General features: G+C 44.3%; 1 long non-coding RNA gene across 1 annotated transcript; it reads left to right on the forward strand.

Annotated features, from left to right (window-relative positions):
- Window positions 1–3164: 3164 nt before the first annotated feature.
- Window positions 3165–13581, forward strand: LOC126990147 (uncharacterized). Its single transcript, XR_007744077.1, has 3 exons — window positions 3165–3373; window positions 10921–11025; window positions 11224–13581. It is a non-coding gene; the product is annotated as an uncharacterized LOC126990147 (long non-coding RNA).
- The last annotated feature ends 188 nt before the right edge of the window (window positions 13582–13769 follow it).

Here is a 13769-nt window from a genome sequence, read left to right on the forward strand (position 1 = left end):
ATCTTCGCCTGTGGCGCCGGTAGGCTTATTTTTGGAGGGGCTTGATGGTATGGCCCAGCCCGTTGTGGCGCAGGCCAGTGTTTATAGTGGCGCCATCTTGCATTGGCTCATGTTGCCCTCCCGGAGCTCATCTTTAATCCTAGAATCTAGAGTCCGGGTTGATAGGTGGTCTTCTGGACAGCATGTGGGTAGTTTTAAGCCACTCGGCGGCGGCTGAAAAATCCCAGCTTGGTGGCACCGGGCGGGGATTGAACTCGCGTCGTCCTGAAAGCGGCGTCGTCACGCTGTCGACTCAGCCACCGCCTCCCCACAGCAGAGATAAGATGTTGACTACAAAATCACAAGCTGCAGTGTGCAACAGGGAGCGATGGTGGCCCTGCCAGTACTAACCCTTCTCATAGTCAAAATGGCTAGATAGACACAATCGGCTGAGGGCCGCCTCTTAAAAAGAATTGTCAAACTGTATTCGGAGATGTACATGTAAGTATGCACACATGTATGTGGATGTACCAAAGTGTTCACACATGTCAGTGGCTGTATACCAAATCATAATATGGAAGCGATTAAGGGTTCATATGTAAAGATAAGGAATACTACAAAGTGACTAGAAAAGAATTAGAAAGTTAAGAAAAGGTAAGTGAGCGGTACTGGAGCATGCAGATTTAGTTGAAATGAGTGCTGAAGGGGAAAGGTAAGGGGCTTCCTAAGGCCTTGGGAGGGCTCTGCGAGTAAGCTTCAATAACATGAGCCTCTCGGAGCCTCGGAGGATCATAAATGCCTTATCTATCAAATTAGCTCATAGGGCAGCTCAAGGGCGAAAATAAAGCAACAAAAAGGCTCGTAATGGTGCTGCTCTCGCAGTGTTCGTTTAAAGATTCCAAAATAGAAAGGCCAGTCATTTTGAGAGGTACGTGTCTCCAATAGAAAGAAAGAAAAATTAGAAAGAGAGTGGGAGGTAGAAGAGCCCTGTGGAACTCCTCTCCTCTCTTAGCCGGTTCGGAGAATCTTTCTCAGTTGCACTAGACATATCGAAAGCTTTCGATAGAGTCTGGCACAACTCTTTGCTCTCTAAACTACCCTCCTACGGCTTCTATCCTTCTCTCTGTACCTTTATATACAGTTTCCCTTCCGGCTGTTCTGTCTCTGCTGTGGTAGACGGTCACTGTTCCTCCCTTCAACCTATCACCAGTGGTGTCCCACATGGCTTTGTCCTATCATTCCTATTATTGATCAATGTCTTCTTTCCAAAACAAACTGTCCTATCCACTCGTATGCTAATGACTCTACTCTGCTTTATTCAACTTCTTTCAACAGAAGACCCCCAACAGTAATTGGAAGACTCCAGACTGGAGGCTGCAGAACGCTTATCCTCAGACCTTGCTATCATTTCTGATGGGGCAAGAGGAACCTGGTGTACTTTAACGCCTCGAAAACTCAATTTCTTCACCTATCGACTCGACACAATTTTCCATACACCTATCCTCTATTCTTCGATAACACTCAGCTGTCACCTTCTTCTGCACTAAACATCCTCGGTCTATCCTTAACTCAAAATCTCAACTGGAAACTTCACATCTTCTCTCATACTATATCAGCTTCCTTGAGGTTGGGCGTTTTGTATCGTCTCCGCCAGTTCTTCCCCCCAGCGCAGAGGCTTTCCATATCCGCCTTATCCGCCCTCGTATGTAGTAGGAACTCACGTGTTGGGGGGGCTCCACAGAGGACAGAGTAGAGTCTAAGGCTCTTCGTCTCATCAGCTCCCCTCCTCTTACTGATAGTCTTCTACATCTTAAATTCCGCCGCCATGTTGCCTCTCTATCTTCTACCGATATTTTCATGCTGACTGGTCTTCTGAACTTGCTAAATGCATGCCATCCCCTCCTCCCGCGGCCCCGCTTACATTCGACTTTCTACTGTAGCTCATCCCTATACTGTCCAAACCCCTTATGCAAGAGTTAACCGGCATCTTCATTCTTTCATCCCTTACACCGGTAAACCTTGGAACAGCCTTCCTTACTCTGTATTTCCTCCTGCCTATAACTTGATCTCTCTCAAGAGGAGTGTATCGAGACACCTCGATCTCCACCAGAAACTGACCTTTCTTTTGGCTACTCTTTGCTTTTTTCCTACACTTTTGTTGTTGTTGTTGTTGTTGAGCTTGAGTTGCTTTAATTCTTTACTGTATAAAAAAAAAACATTGTTGATAGGCTTATGGAAATAACAGTGATCAGCTACCACTGCAGAAATAGATCGGCCTGCTGAAAGGAATCTGGATAAAAACATGGAGAGTGGGAAAAATCCTTCGAAGGCAATAATGTGAAACATCAGTGTGCGAGTAAATACTGGTAAAAATAAAATAAATATATCCTACACCTACAGACCTGATCCGCGACAGTCATATGCGATGCTATTACTGAAATGTATTAATTTGCAATAATCATTTAAAAACAGCGAGTCATTTATTTTAGGAGTCTTTCATCTCCCCCAAACAGACAGGACGTCAAGCCCCATTTACACTTCGGCGAAGTTCGCCTCAGCCGCTGTTTTTTTCAAATCGGCAGCAGACTCACCGGTGAAAACTGGCGAAATATTTTTTAGACGAGTCTGTTCGAGGCATCATCCACTCCGCACGAGATAGACGAATGTTATCAGTGAGTCCATTCGATCTCTTTACGAGCCCCCTTAATTTGTGGAAAATGGTCATTTTTTTATAATGATCTCCTTCGATTCACGTACGTGCATACCACCCAGTTCGGCGCCGCACGACAACTGGGAATACTAGCTGCGACTTTTGGTCGTTTGGCGTCCTACGATGTCGGCGATCCTCTAGGCATTATACCTTTTTAGTTTCATGGTGCTACCTACAGATTTTTAATAGTTGTACAATCACACTGTGTATTGTCTTAGGGTTGGGATGGCAGGTTCCTCCTTTCTCCTATGTTGTATACCTGTGTTTTAGGGCAATCTGAAGTTTCGCCCCACTCATGAAACACACACACACACACACACACACACACTATTAAGTGTTTCACCCTCACTGCTTCAAAGCGGTCATCTCGAACGAGCCGGCCTCTCACTCACTGCCCGCAGCCGTCTTATTCGTAGCTGGCCGGCCTCTCACTGTCTCGAACCAGCCTCCGCTCGAGACCAACGGGACGTTATAAGGCTGATTCCCATCTCGCACCAGTCTCTCCGCTTCTCCCTGTCGCTCAACACACCAGCAGGACGATTAGGTGACGAGTAGGTTACAGCCCAGCAGGTTCAAGTGTTCAAGTCCACCTGACTTCAACTCTGAGTTTCCCGTTACTGTAACTACACGTATAACCGACACCGTGGTGACTCGCTGCTTTATGCATTATATTCGCCAGTAATTGTAAGTGTTTGAGTGACTTTTATGAAGGATTTGTGACTGAGCTGTAACATATATAACTGCTGCTATTTCTTTCTTTCACACCTCTACTTTATGTTCGCCAAACTGAATCCCTTGTTACAACTGCTACAATTTATTTCATACCTGTGCTTTATGTTCGTCAAACTGAGCCCCTTGTTACCATTTAACTTCTAGACAAACAACTCGCCCTAGTTCATCTAGCTGCCTGCTCCTGGTGACGAAACCTGTAGCAATAACTGTCAATCAATCTCCGGGTGTTTGGCTATATAAAGGCCCGTCCACACGATCGAGGAGTGCGCCCTCGAGCACAGGCGAGCAGTCTGCCCGTTGACGGGCTTACCGCTTGTGCCCGCTGAAAACCTAGGAGTTTTTCAGCGGGCACAAGCGGTAAGCCCGTCAACAGGCAGACCGCTCACCTGTGCTCGAGGGCACAGCTAGCTCGATCGTGCGGACGGGCCTTAAAGAAGCAGTGGGAGCACTCCCGTCACAGTTATTTCCAACAGCCAAACTAGTGCTATATCTCTCCTGACCCCAATAGAGTATTTTCACTCACGTGAGCTTGTGACGTTTTCGTGACGTCACGAAGTAAACATGGCCGCCTCGTGTGACAGTTTATCCTTGCTGGGGGACCAGCGAGTGAGTGAGTGAGACCGTGCCTCGTTGGGGAATCGTAGTAAATGGAGTACTGCAAATATTATTTTTCGCTCTCTGCTGGACAGGACTTATTATAAGAGGATGGTCTCTTATACAAGTCAGGCTTAGTTGCCCTAAAACACGACAGCCTTACGTGGAAACCAAAGCAAGCATTAGAGGAAGAAATGGCTTTCACAAAGATACGCACTGTCTACACACCTCACAATGACTACATAGTGCTTCAACAAAGACTTTATCTACATATTTAACAATAAGTGATGTTTTAGAAAGTGCCAACATTCATCTGCACTTGTACTACCTACCACACAAGCTAACCCACATTTAGGGGGTTGGTCATTCACAAAGCGAGTGTGCATATCTAAGCTTTTTTTATTTTTTTTATTGTTGTTGTTGTTGGGGATGTACCCCAAGGGAGGAAGGCGGTGTATGCCGCACAACCCCCCAGACGGCTGGTAGAGAGATGCCCAATTCTTTCAAGGAGGAGGCCCAACAACGGGGCTGAGGGTGTCGGAAAGAGCCCATCTTTACACCCCCATGGCACCGGGCAGGTCTCGAATCCACAGAGTTAAATACATAGAGGATTCCCAGAGCCTGGATTTTGAAGCAACTGGCGGCCATCTTAGGGTGACGGATGGCGAGACTGAGAGAAATTTAACATCACACAGTTATGTCTGCTATTATCAAGTCAGCAGCGCCTCGGCGATCCTCTGTCAGATAGACTTGTTATTTTCTTGTCCATTTATTACCCCCTGATTATTGTTACATTGGTACATGTCATATACCATCTGAATCGGAAAAATGCATATGTGCTGAATTTGAAACTCTAAACGAAAATCTAATGCAATAAAAAGTGCATGAATGACACGGAGTTGAAGCAAAAGAGGTGAACAAAAATGTTTATACACTACCTTATTGATTGATTGATTGATAGTTTATTGTTGCAAGTGAAACAACAAAGGAGAAGGGAGGAGCATGCCATCCCAACCCCCAGGCAGTACAGAGTGTGATTATACAACTAAGGATACATGTGTCAATAGCACCAGGAAACTAAAAAGATACAATGGTAGTGGTAGGGGACAAGTGCTCACCCTATGGCGGCCGACCACAGAGTTACAGGCAGGAGCAGTGGCTTCACCTGTCACCGTGGCGAGAGATTAGAGTTGAACCGTCTAGTACAGGGGTTCCCAAACTTTTTGTTCCTCAGTACCCTTAGACTCTTTTTATAGGTTCCCATGTACCCCTAACACTAAAAATTAAGCTTGATAGTAAAAAAGGACATTTAAATATTTTGATATTTTAAGTTTATAAGATGTCTTCATGTTTAGATTACATAGGCAGCTTAAATGATGAAAACAGAAATAAAGCAATTACTAAGGTAACTGATATTTTGATCCAGCACATACAATACATACCTTTTTATTATTATTATCCAAAACATTAATGAACAAAACTCAGGTATTCTTATTTTAATGCATCGCACTAACTCAACATGAGCGCGGACGAATTAAAAATAACTGCCGCCCTGTGTTTCTTATTTTATAATAATGAAATGTACTGCTCTTTAGCGCTGTCTTATATACTAATCAACACAAAGAAAATGAGAAAAGTGCAATCTGAGTGCAGATTACAACACCATGTATTGTGCAAGTAATTGTTTCCTTCAGACCAAATGTACCCCCTGAAACGTGCAAATGTACCCCTGGGGGTACATGTACCCCAGTTTGGGAACCCCTGGACTCTAGTATATAAGTCTGTGCTCGAATCTACGCTCTAGCACCCCGCCGAAGCGCACGGGAGCCCCCCTATCTAACAGTAACTAATACTTTAACAATGAGGCTGGCAACATATCTAATAACTAATGTATCAAAGTACCAACATTTATCATCACTCGATCATTCCTACCATACATTAATAACTTTTGGGGCTGGCCACTACTAAATCTAGCCATGAGGAATGGACTCTTAATTAATAAAGGCTATAAATAACTTTAGTGAAAAGTCACTTCATTGTCCTGCAATGTCACAAATCTTTGCTTGGCACCACTGGAATGATCTATCTGAATCTGCAGGTGTGTTAATATATGTTGACACGGCAAGCACTCACTCGGGCTAAGGAAACACTGTCTACTCGTTATTGTGTATGACTGAAACATCATTCCCGCCTGTCATGAAGTGCTTTCCACAGACTCTCCAGTGTTCAGGGTTTGAAGTCTGGGCCCTGGAGATCCTCGCTAACCAGAGACTTATCGTTTTACCGCGTGCCTAAACTCCAACGCGGCGGCAAGGTGAGCGGAGAGAGTTGATCGCTCAAAGGATAAGTCTATGGTTAGCGAGGATCTCCAGGGCCCAGACTTCAAACCCTGAACACTGGAGAGTCTGTGGAAAGCACTTCATGACGGGTGGGAATAATGTTTCAGTCATACACAATAACGAGTAGACAGTGTTTCCTTAGTCCGAGTGAGTGGTCAGACTTATTACCACACCCAACAATGCAGCAAAGATATGGCATTTCTGTCTTCAGACGGGCCACCAGTAGCGTATACGTGTCGTGAACACAACAAAATGAGGCTGGAAACATGAATCCCGTCAATCCAGAGGCCATGAAACCTCCCAGCAACTTGTGTCGATAGGTTTAGGGGATGAACAGTGACTGTCTACCACAGCAGAGATAGATCAGCCAGAAAGGAAACTGAAGATAAAGGTACAGAGAGAGAGAGAGAGAGAGAGAGAGAGAGAGAGAGAGAGAGAGAATCCGTAGGAAGGTAGTTTGGAAAGCAAAGATTTTTCCCAGACCCTATCATGGGCTTTTGATATGTCTTGCATAACCGCAAAAGTTTCACCAAAATGGCTATAAGAGAGGATGACCAAGAGTCCGTTAAGAAAGCAAGATGATCACCAGTAGAATGCCCCTTGCGGAACCCGGACTAGCGATCAGAAAGAAGGTCAGAGGTGGATAAATGCTTAACCCTGGATCAGTCGACCTGTGCCATATGGAATCACGTACTGAGTAGTTTCGGGTTTCGCTCTCAGTGTCTCCAAAAATGGTTAATTTGCAGCTTTCATTGTTCTCACCCTCACTTACTCTCGGAGGGAATGTATATACAAGATTTAGTGCTCCGGCTTTATTTCTAGGTACGGTAAGTTTCTGTGTATCTATATGGCACAGGTCAACCGTGTAAGTTTCAGGATGTGAAGAAAAAAACGTATGTGAAAGTAAACATCCTATTGTTTTGTGATGTGACCACGCGAAGTTTCCGAGTGTTTCAATCATTCATCTGTGATGCCTGCTCCTAGGAGCTTCCACCAGGGGATGGCCACGGCAGAAGAGTTTCCATCTCTCTGGATCTTTCACCCCCTCTCCCTTACACACTCCTGCACCCTATCTCTCCATTTCACTGGAGCTAGGTCGTCACATAGGTACACCCTCCTGCTGGTCATCTTACTCTCCTCCATTCGCTCCATGTGGCCAAACCACTTTAAAGTCTGTCGCTTCACTTCTTCCACCACTCCACACTTCTTCCCTTCACCCACGTGGCACATTCCAAAACGCTCATACACACTTTCATTCCTCATTCCATCTCCCAATCTATATGTCCATTTTGGTCTCCCTTCACTCTTTCCCATTTCCATTACATGACATTTCTTCACATTGAACTCCATCTCCCATTTCATACTCCAGGCCCAAATCTTATTCAAATCCTCTTGCAGAATTTCACAGTCTTTACTGTTTCTTATATGTCTCAGCAATTTCGCATCATCTGCAAACAGGCTCATATAACTGCTTACTTTCTCCGGCATATCATTTATATTTACCAGGAAAAGTATTGGTGCCAAAACCGATCCTTGAGGCACTCCACTATCTACAATTCTCCATTCCAATTTCATGTCCTTTAACCACTGTTCTCATCTCTCTTCCCCTTAAGTAACTTTCCATCTTCATTTTCCCTCTCAAACTTTCTTTATTTTCCAGCTTCCATAGTAATTTTGTGTGTGGAACTTTATCAAAAGCCTTTTTCAGGTCCACGTACACGCAATCTACCCATTGATCCGTCCCTCTCCTGTATTTTGTCTGTCACTCTTGAGTAAAATTTTGAGTAAAAGTAGTGTGTGTGTGTGTGTGTGTGTGTGTGTGTGTGTGTATTTACCTAGTTGTGACATACGGGAAAAGAGCTATGCTCACGCTGTCCCGTCTCCATATCCACTCTTATCCAATTTTTCCTTAAAATCATGAATGTTTCTCGCACAAACCACCTCCTCCTCCAGTCTATTCCATAGCTCAGTGCTCAGTGTTTGTGTGTGTGTGTGTGTGTGTATATGTGTGAATGTGTGTGTGTGTGTGTGTGTGTGTGTTAGAACCAAGGTAGATTAACACAGTAAAATTCTCTTCAGGAAGTCATGATTTTTACTTTATCACATTCATGAAGCATTTGGATAAAATCTTTACAAACATTATTATTAAAATACTCTCATTATAAAGTGTAAAAAAGAACCATAGCACACCTGAACACTTCTGTGAAGGAGACAACTTAAATGCACTTGAACACTTCACACTTACAAATGGTCAAACTATATTACAGTAGACTCATGCTCATAAATATAAGTATCCACACAGCAATTTTGCATTAGCACAATGGAGCTCTACCACTTTAGACTGTATGATACATGTTATGTGTGTATTAGAATCAAGGTAGATTAACACAGTAAAATTCTCTGCAGGAAGTCATGGTTTTTACTTTATCACATTCATGAAGCAACTTTGCTCTCCTCAACGATCTAGAGTAGTTGGTTCCCTACATGTATTCCCGACCGTCTTGGAGACCGGCCCAACATACTAGACCTCTTCCTTACCTCAAACCCTTCTGCTTACTCTGTCAAACTGTTCTCTCCGTTGGGCTCCTCCGATCACAACCTTATTTCTGTATCCTGTCCTATCGCTCCTGTACACCCTCTGGACCCACCGAAGAGGCGCTGCTTCTGGCATTTTGCTTCAGCTCAGTGGGACGACCTGAGGATGTACTTTTCCGATTTCCCGTGGAATGATTACTGCTTCCAGGAGCGAGACCCCTCTGTGTGTGCCCAGCGCATCACAGAGGTCTCTGGAATGGACGCATACATTCCACGTACGTTCTTTACTCCTCATGCTAAAAAGCCTTGGTTTAATCACGCTTCTTCTCGTGCTGTCAAAGATAGAAAGGCAGCTCACAAAAGGTTCCAGAGCCTTCAAACTCCCGCTAACCATGATCTTTACATTTCCGCTTGGAATCGTGCCAAATCTATTCTTTGACTTGCCAAAACATCTTTCATTAATTGAAAATGTCAAAACCTTGCTTTTTCTAATTCTTCCTGGGATTTCTGACTTCTAGCCAAAAACATCTCCAATTTTACTTCTTCATCTTTTCCTCCTCTCCTTAACCCTGACGGCAGCACCGCCGTCTCATCTATCTCTAAGGCTGAACTCTTTTCTCAAGCTTTTTGTAAAAACTCCACTCTGGACGATTCTGGGCATATTTCTCCTACTCATCCCCCCTCTGACCCTTTTATGTCTGTTATTAAGATTCTTAAGAACGATGTTTTCTATGCCCTCTCTGGCCTCAACTCTCAGAAGGCTTATGAACCTGATGGAGTGCCTCCTATTGTCCTTAAAAACTGTGCTTCTGTGCTGACACCCTGCCTGGTCAAACTCTTTCACTTCTGCCTATCAACATCTACCTTTCCTTCCTGCTGGAAGTACGCTTTCATACAGCCTGTGCCTAAGAAGGGTGACCGCTCCAGTCCCTCAAACTACCGCCCTATAGCTTTACTTTCCTGTCTATTTAAAGCTTTTGAATCAATCCTTAACCGGAAAATTCAAAAGCACCTTTCCACTTCTAACCTTCTATCTGATCACCAGTATGGATTCCGCAAGGGGCGTTCTACTGGCGATCTTCTTGCTCTCTTAACTGACTCTTGGTCATCCTCTCTTAGTCGTTTCGGTGAAACTTTCTCTGTTGCGCTAGACATATCGAAAGCCTTCGATAGAGTCTGGCACAAGTCTTTGCTTTCTAAACTGCCCTCTTTCGGATTCTATCCCTCTCTCTGTTCCTTTATCTCCAGTTTCCTTTCCTGGCCGTTCTATCTCTGCGGTGGTAGACGGTCACTGCTCTTCCCCTAAACCTATCAACAGTGGTGTTCCACAGGGCTCTGTCCTATCACCCACTCTCTTCCTGTTATTCATCAATGATCTTCTTTCCATAACAAACTGTCCTATCCACTCATACGCTGACGACTCCACTCTGCATTATTCAACTTCTTTCAATAGAAGACCATCACAACAGGAATTACATTGACTCCAGACTGGAGGCTGCAGAACGCTTAACCTCAGACCTTGCTATCATTTCCGATTGGGACAGAAGGAACCTTGTGTCCTTCAATGCCTCAAAAACCCAATTTCTCCACCTATCAACTCGACATAGTCTTCCAAATACCTATCCCCTATTCTTCGATAACACTCAGCTGTCACCTTCCTTATAACTAAATATCCTTGGTCTATCATTAGCTCAAAATCTCAACTGGAAACTTCACATCTCTTCTCTCACTAAATCAGCTTCCTCGAGGTTGGGTGTTCAGTATCGTCTCCGCCAGTTCTTCTCCCCCACACAGATGCTTTCCATTTATAGAGGCCTTGTCCACCCTCGTATGGAGTATGCATCTCATGTGTCGTTTAACATCCATATTTTTCCATTTAAGATGGGGTTGGACGGGCGAAGACTGTTCTCCACATCTCCTGATCTTGTGCCATATCTTCTTCCTCTATCCCCAATATATTCATATCCTCCATCACGCACCCACTCCACTTCTTCCTAGGCCTAACTAATGGCTGCTGTCTCTCATTTTCAGGTATGTATTCTGTCACATACTCCAGAATGAAGGTTTGGCTCTGAGTCCTTCATTTACGTGCAGTTTAGCCAAGATCTCATCGCTGACATACATTAGCAAGTCCAGGTAAGCAAAAAGATGACAAACTCCCCAGTGTTATTTTCTTATATTTTGACCACACTGAAGCACTGTCCACTGTTCTCCACATCTCCTGATCTTGTGCCATATCTTCTTCCTCTATCCCCAATACATTCATATCCTCCATCACGCACCCATTCCACTTCTTCCTAGCCCTAACTAATGGCTGCTGTCTCTCATTTTCAGGTATGTATTCTGTCACATACTCCAGAATGAACACTTTGGAGGTGTGGTGAACAGAAGCATGAATGAATGCCTTTACTGAACCATTCCTATAGTTTTCTGCCATTTTAAATATAGTAGACACTAGACCTAGTTTAGAACAACCCATGAATACTAAAATACACTGCTTGTGGAGTGATTCATATGAGTACATTGTGAAAAATAATCACTCGTTTTAAATAAATGTGCCAGATAATTGCTTTAACCCGGTAGCAGCGACGGGCCAGATTTGTGCCATGATTTTAACCCCAAAAAATAGATGATACATAATCTGATCACAAATGCTTTGATATATATTATGAAATGGTTTGTGTGAGGGGTGATTTTTTCTCGTTTTTCTTGCTTAGAGGGACCATTAAGAAACATGATCCCCGCTGCTACCGGGTTAATGTACACTATTTAGTAGCGCATTTATCTTTTCCTCATCTGTGTCAAGCAGGGTTTTGTTATGATACCATCTATGTTACTGAGGAAAGTGGAAACATCCATACTGCCTCATGTCACTGTGAAGTCATGACATTTGGGGTTGTCATGAATATAGTTGCTGCTGAAGGAGGAAGGGCGGAGTTCTCTTTGCTTGGCATGGTGGGGAGTGTTTGTTTAGGAATGTGCTTTGTGTCACACAACACTCTATAATGCAGTGTGTCCTTGATGGAACTGAAGGCTCCTGTTTTGGTGATACTTCTCTACTAACTAAACCATTTCAAAGAGTCCATTTAGTCGTTTGATTACACGGGTCCTTTCCTCCCCTCTGCTCTGCCACACAGTCCAACACCTATTTTTCCCTCTCATATGTTACCTATAGGTAACATATGAGAGGAAGGCATAGGTGTTGGGACTGTGTGGCAGAGCAGAGGGGAGGAAAGGACTTGCTGAATCGAACACCCAAATGGACTTTTTGAAATAGTTTGACAATAGTAACTGCTTGTCATTTTTTAGCACAAGGCATAAAAGTAGAACTAGGAAAATTAGTGGAGAGAAGGTAGTTTTTGTAATATTGGTAATATAGAAAAAATATTGTTTTCACTTGGGATAATGCAAATAAATATTTAACTGCAAACTAAAGAAATATAAACCAAGAGAGAAAAATCAGTCAGCTGACTGGGATGTAAAGTATGTGTGTACAGGTCAGGTGACAGGGTGAGGTTATGCCTGTTGTGGGATGATGTCACTTCGAGCTGTGAAAATAATATTTAATAATCACTAAAGTATTGTAACTGGTTAATTAATTTTACTGAAGATAATTTGTTACACAAAATAAAGGGAAAAGGAAATATTATCTCTGATAAATGAATACTGTTGAGCTGAGTAGTTCCTCACAAGCCCAGCCTAAGAGGGTCAAGCAGAGGGTCTGGTGGAGGTCAGGGTAGTGAAGCTGCTGCAAGAGGTGTTAGCAGGTTGTGGTGGGCCTCCTCTCTGTAGCTTGTAAGCATGGAGTTATGGGCAGGTGACTTGCTTGCTTTGTAGGGACGTCTTGGATTGTGGGGGCTTCAAACTTTAGTTGGCTTGCTTCTTGGTTCAGCTTGGCTTTATAATGTCTGGCTGTGGATGGGATGGCAGGCTGGTGGGCAGACCACGTGAGTAGCTGGTTGACTGGCTGGCAGGCTGAGTGCTGTGGCTAGGCTGGCTGTCTGGATAAGGGATTGGCTGTTGTGCTTCTTGTGTTGTGTCTAGTGATGGACAAGCTGCTGAGTTAGGGCCACTTTCACAGTCATTTTGTTTGTTTTGATCGTTACCAATGGCGGCGATCACCACTATAGTAATTCCACGTAAAACTGGCTGCGCGGGGTTAGCCTAGCCCCGCACCTTACTACACACTCTCAACACCTCTCGCTTCCTCTGCAGCTGCCACTACCCCATCGGCCAGTTTCACGTGGAAAACTATAGCGTCGATCACCACCATTGGTAACGATCAAAACAAACAAAGTGACTGTGACAGCAGCCCTTAGTGTTGATGCGCACAAAATTCACTTGTAGTTTTGAGGGGGGGCCACACTGCACAGCCTTATTGTGGGGGGGTTCAGGGATTTGTGAGTAACATTTATTGGTTCGTCCTCTGTAGTATTGAGTGTTTTTATTGGAACAGTGGGTCAAGCCGTTTGGAATTGTTTTTATGCTTGAATGCATCACTGATAATGTTTTTTAGTCACAACTCGCTGGAGCACTCATTAACCCGGTAGCAGCGACGGGCCAAATTTGTGGCTTTACCGTGTAGCAGCGACGGGCCAAATTTGTGGCTTCACCGTGTAGCAGCGACGGGCCAAATTTGTGGCTTTACCGTGTAGCAGCAGCAGACCAAATTTGTGGCTTTACCGTGTAGCAGCGACGGGCCAAATTTGTGGCTTTACCGTAGCAGGACGGGCCAAATTTGTGGCTTTACCGTGTAGCAGCGACGGGCCAAATTTGTGGCTTTACCGTGTAGCAGCGACGGGCCAAATTTGTGGCTTTACCGTGTAGCAGCGACGGGCCAAATTTGTGGCTTTACCGTGTAGCAGCGACGGTCCAACGGC

This window comes from Eriocheir sinensis, chromosome 6, assembly GCF_024679095.1.
Source record: "Eriocheir sinensis breed Jianghai 21 chromosome 6, ASM2467909v1, whole genome shotgun sequence".
NCBI lineage: Eukaryota > Metazoa > Arthropoda > Malacostraca > Decapoda > Varunidae > Eriocheir > Eriocheir sinensis.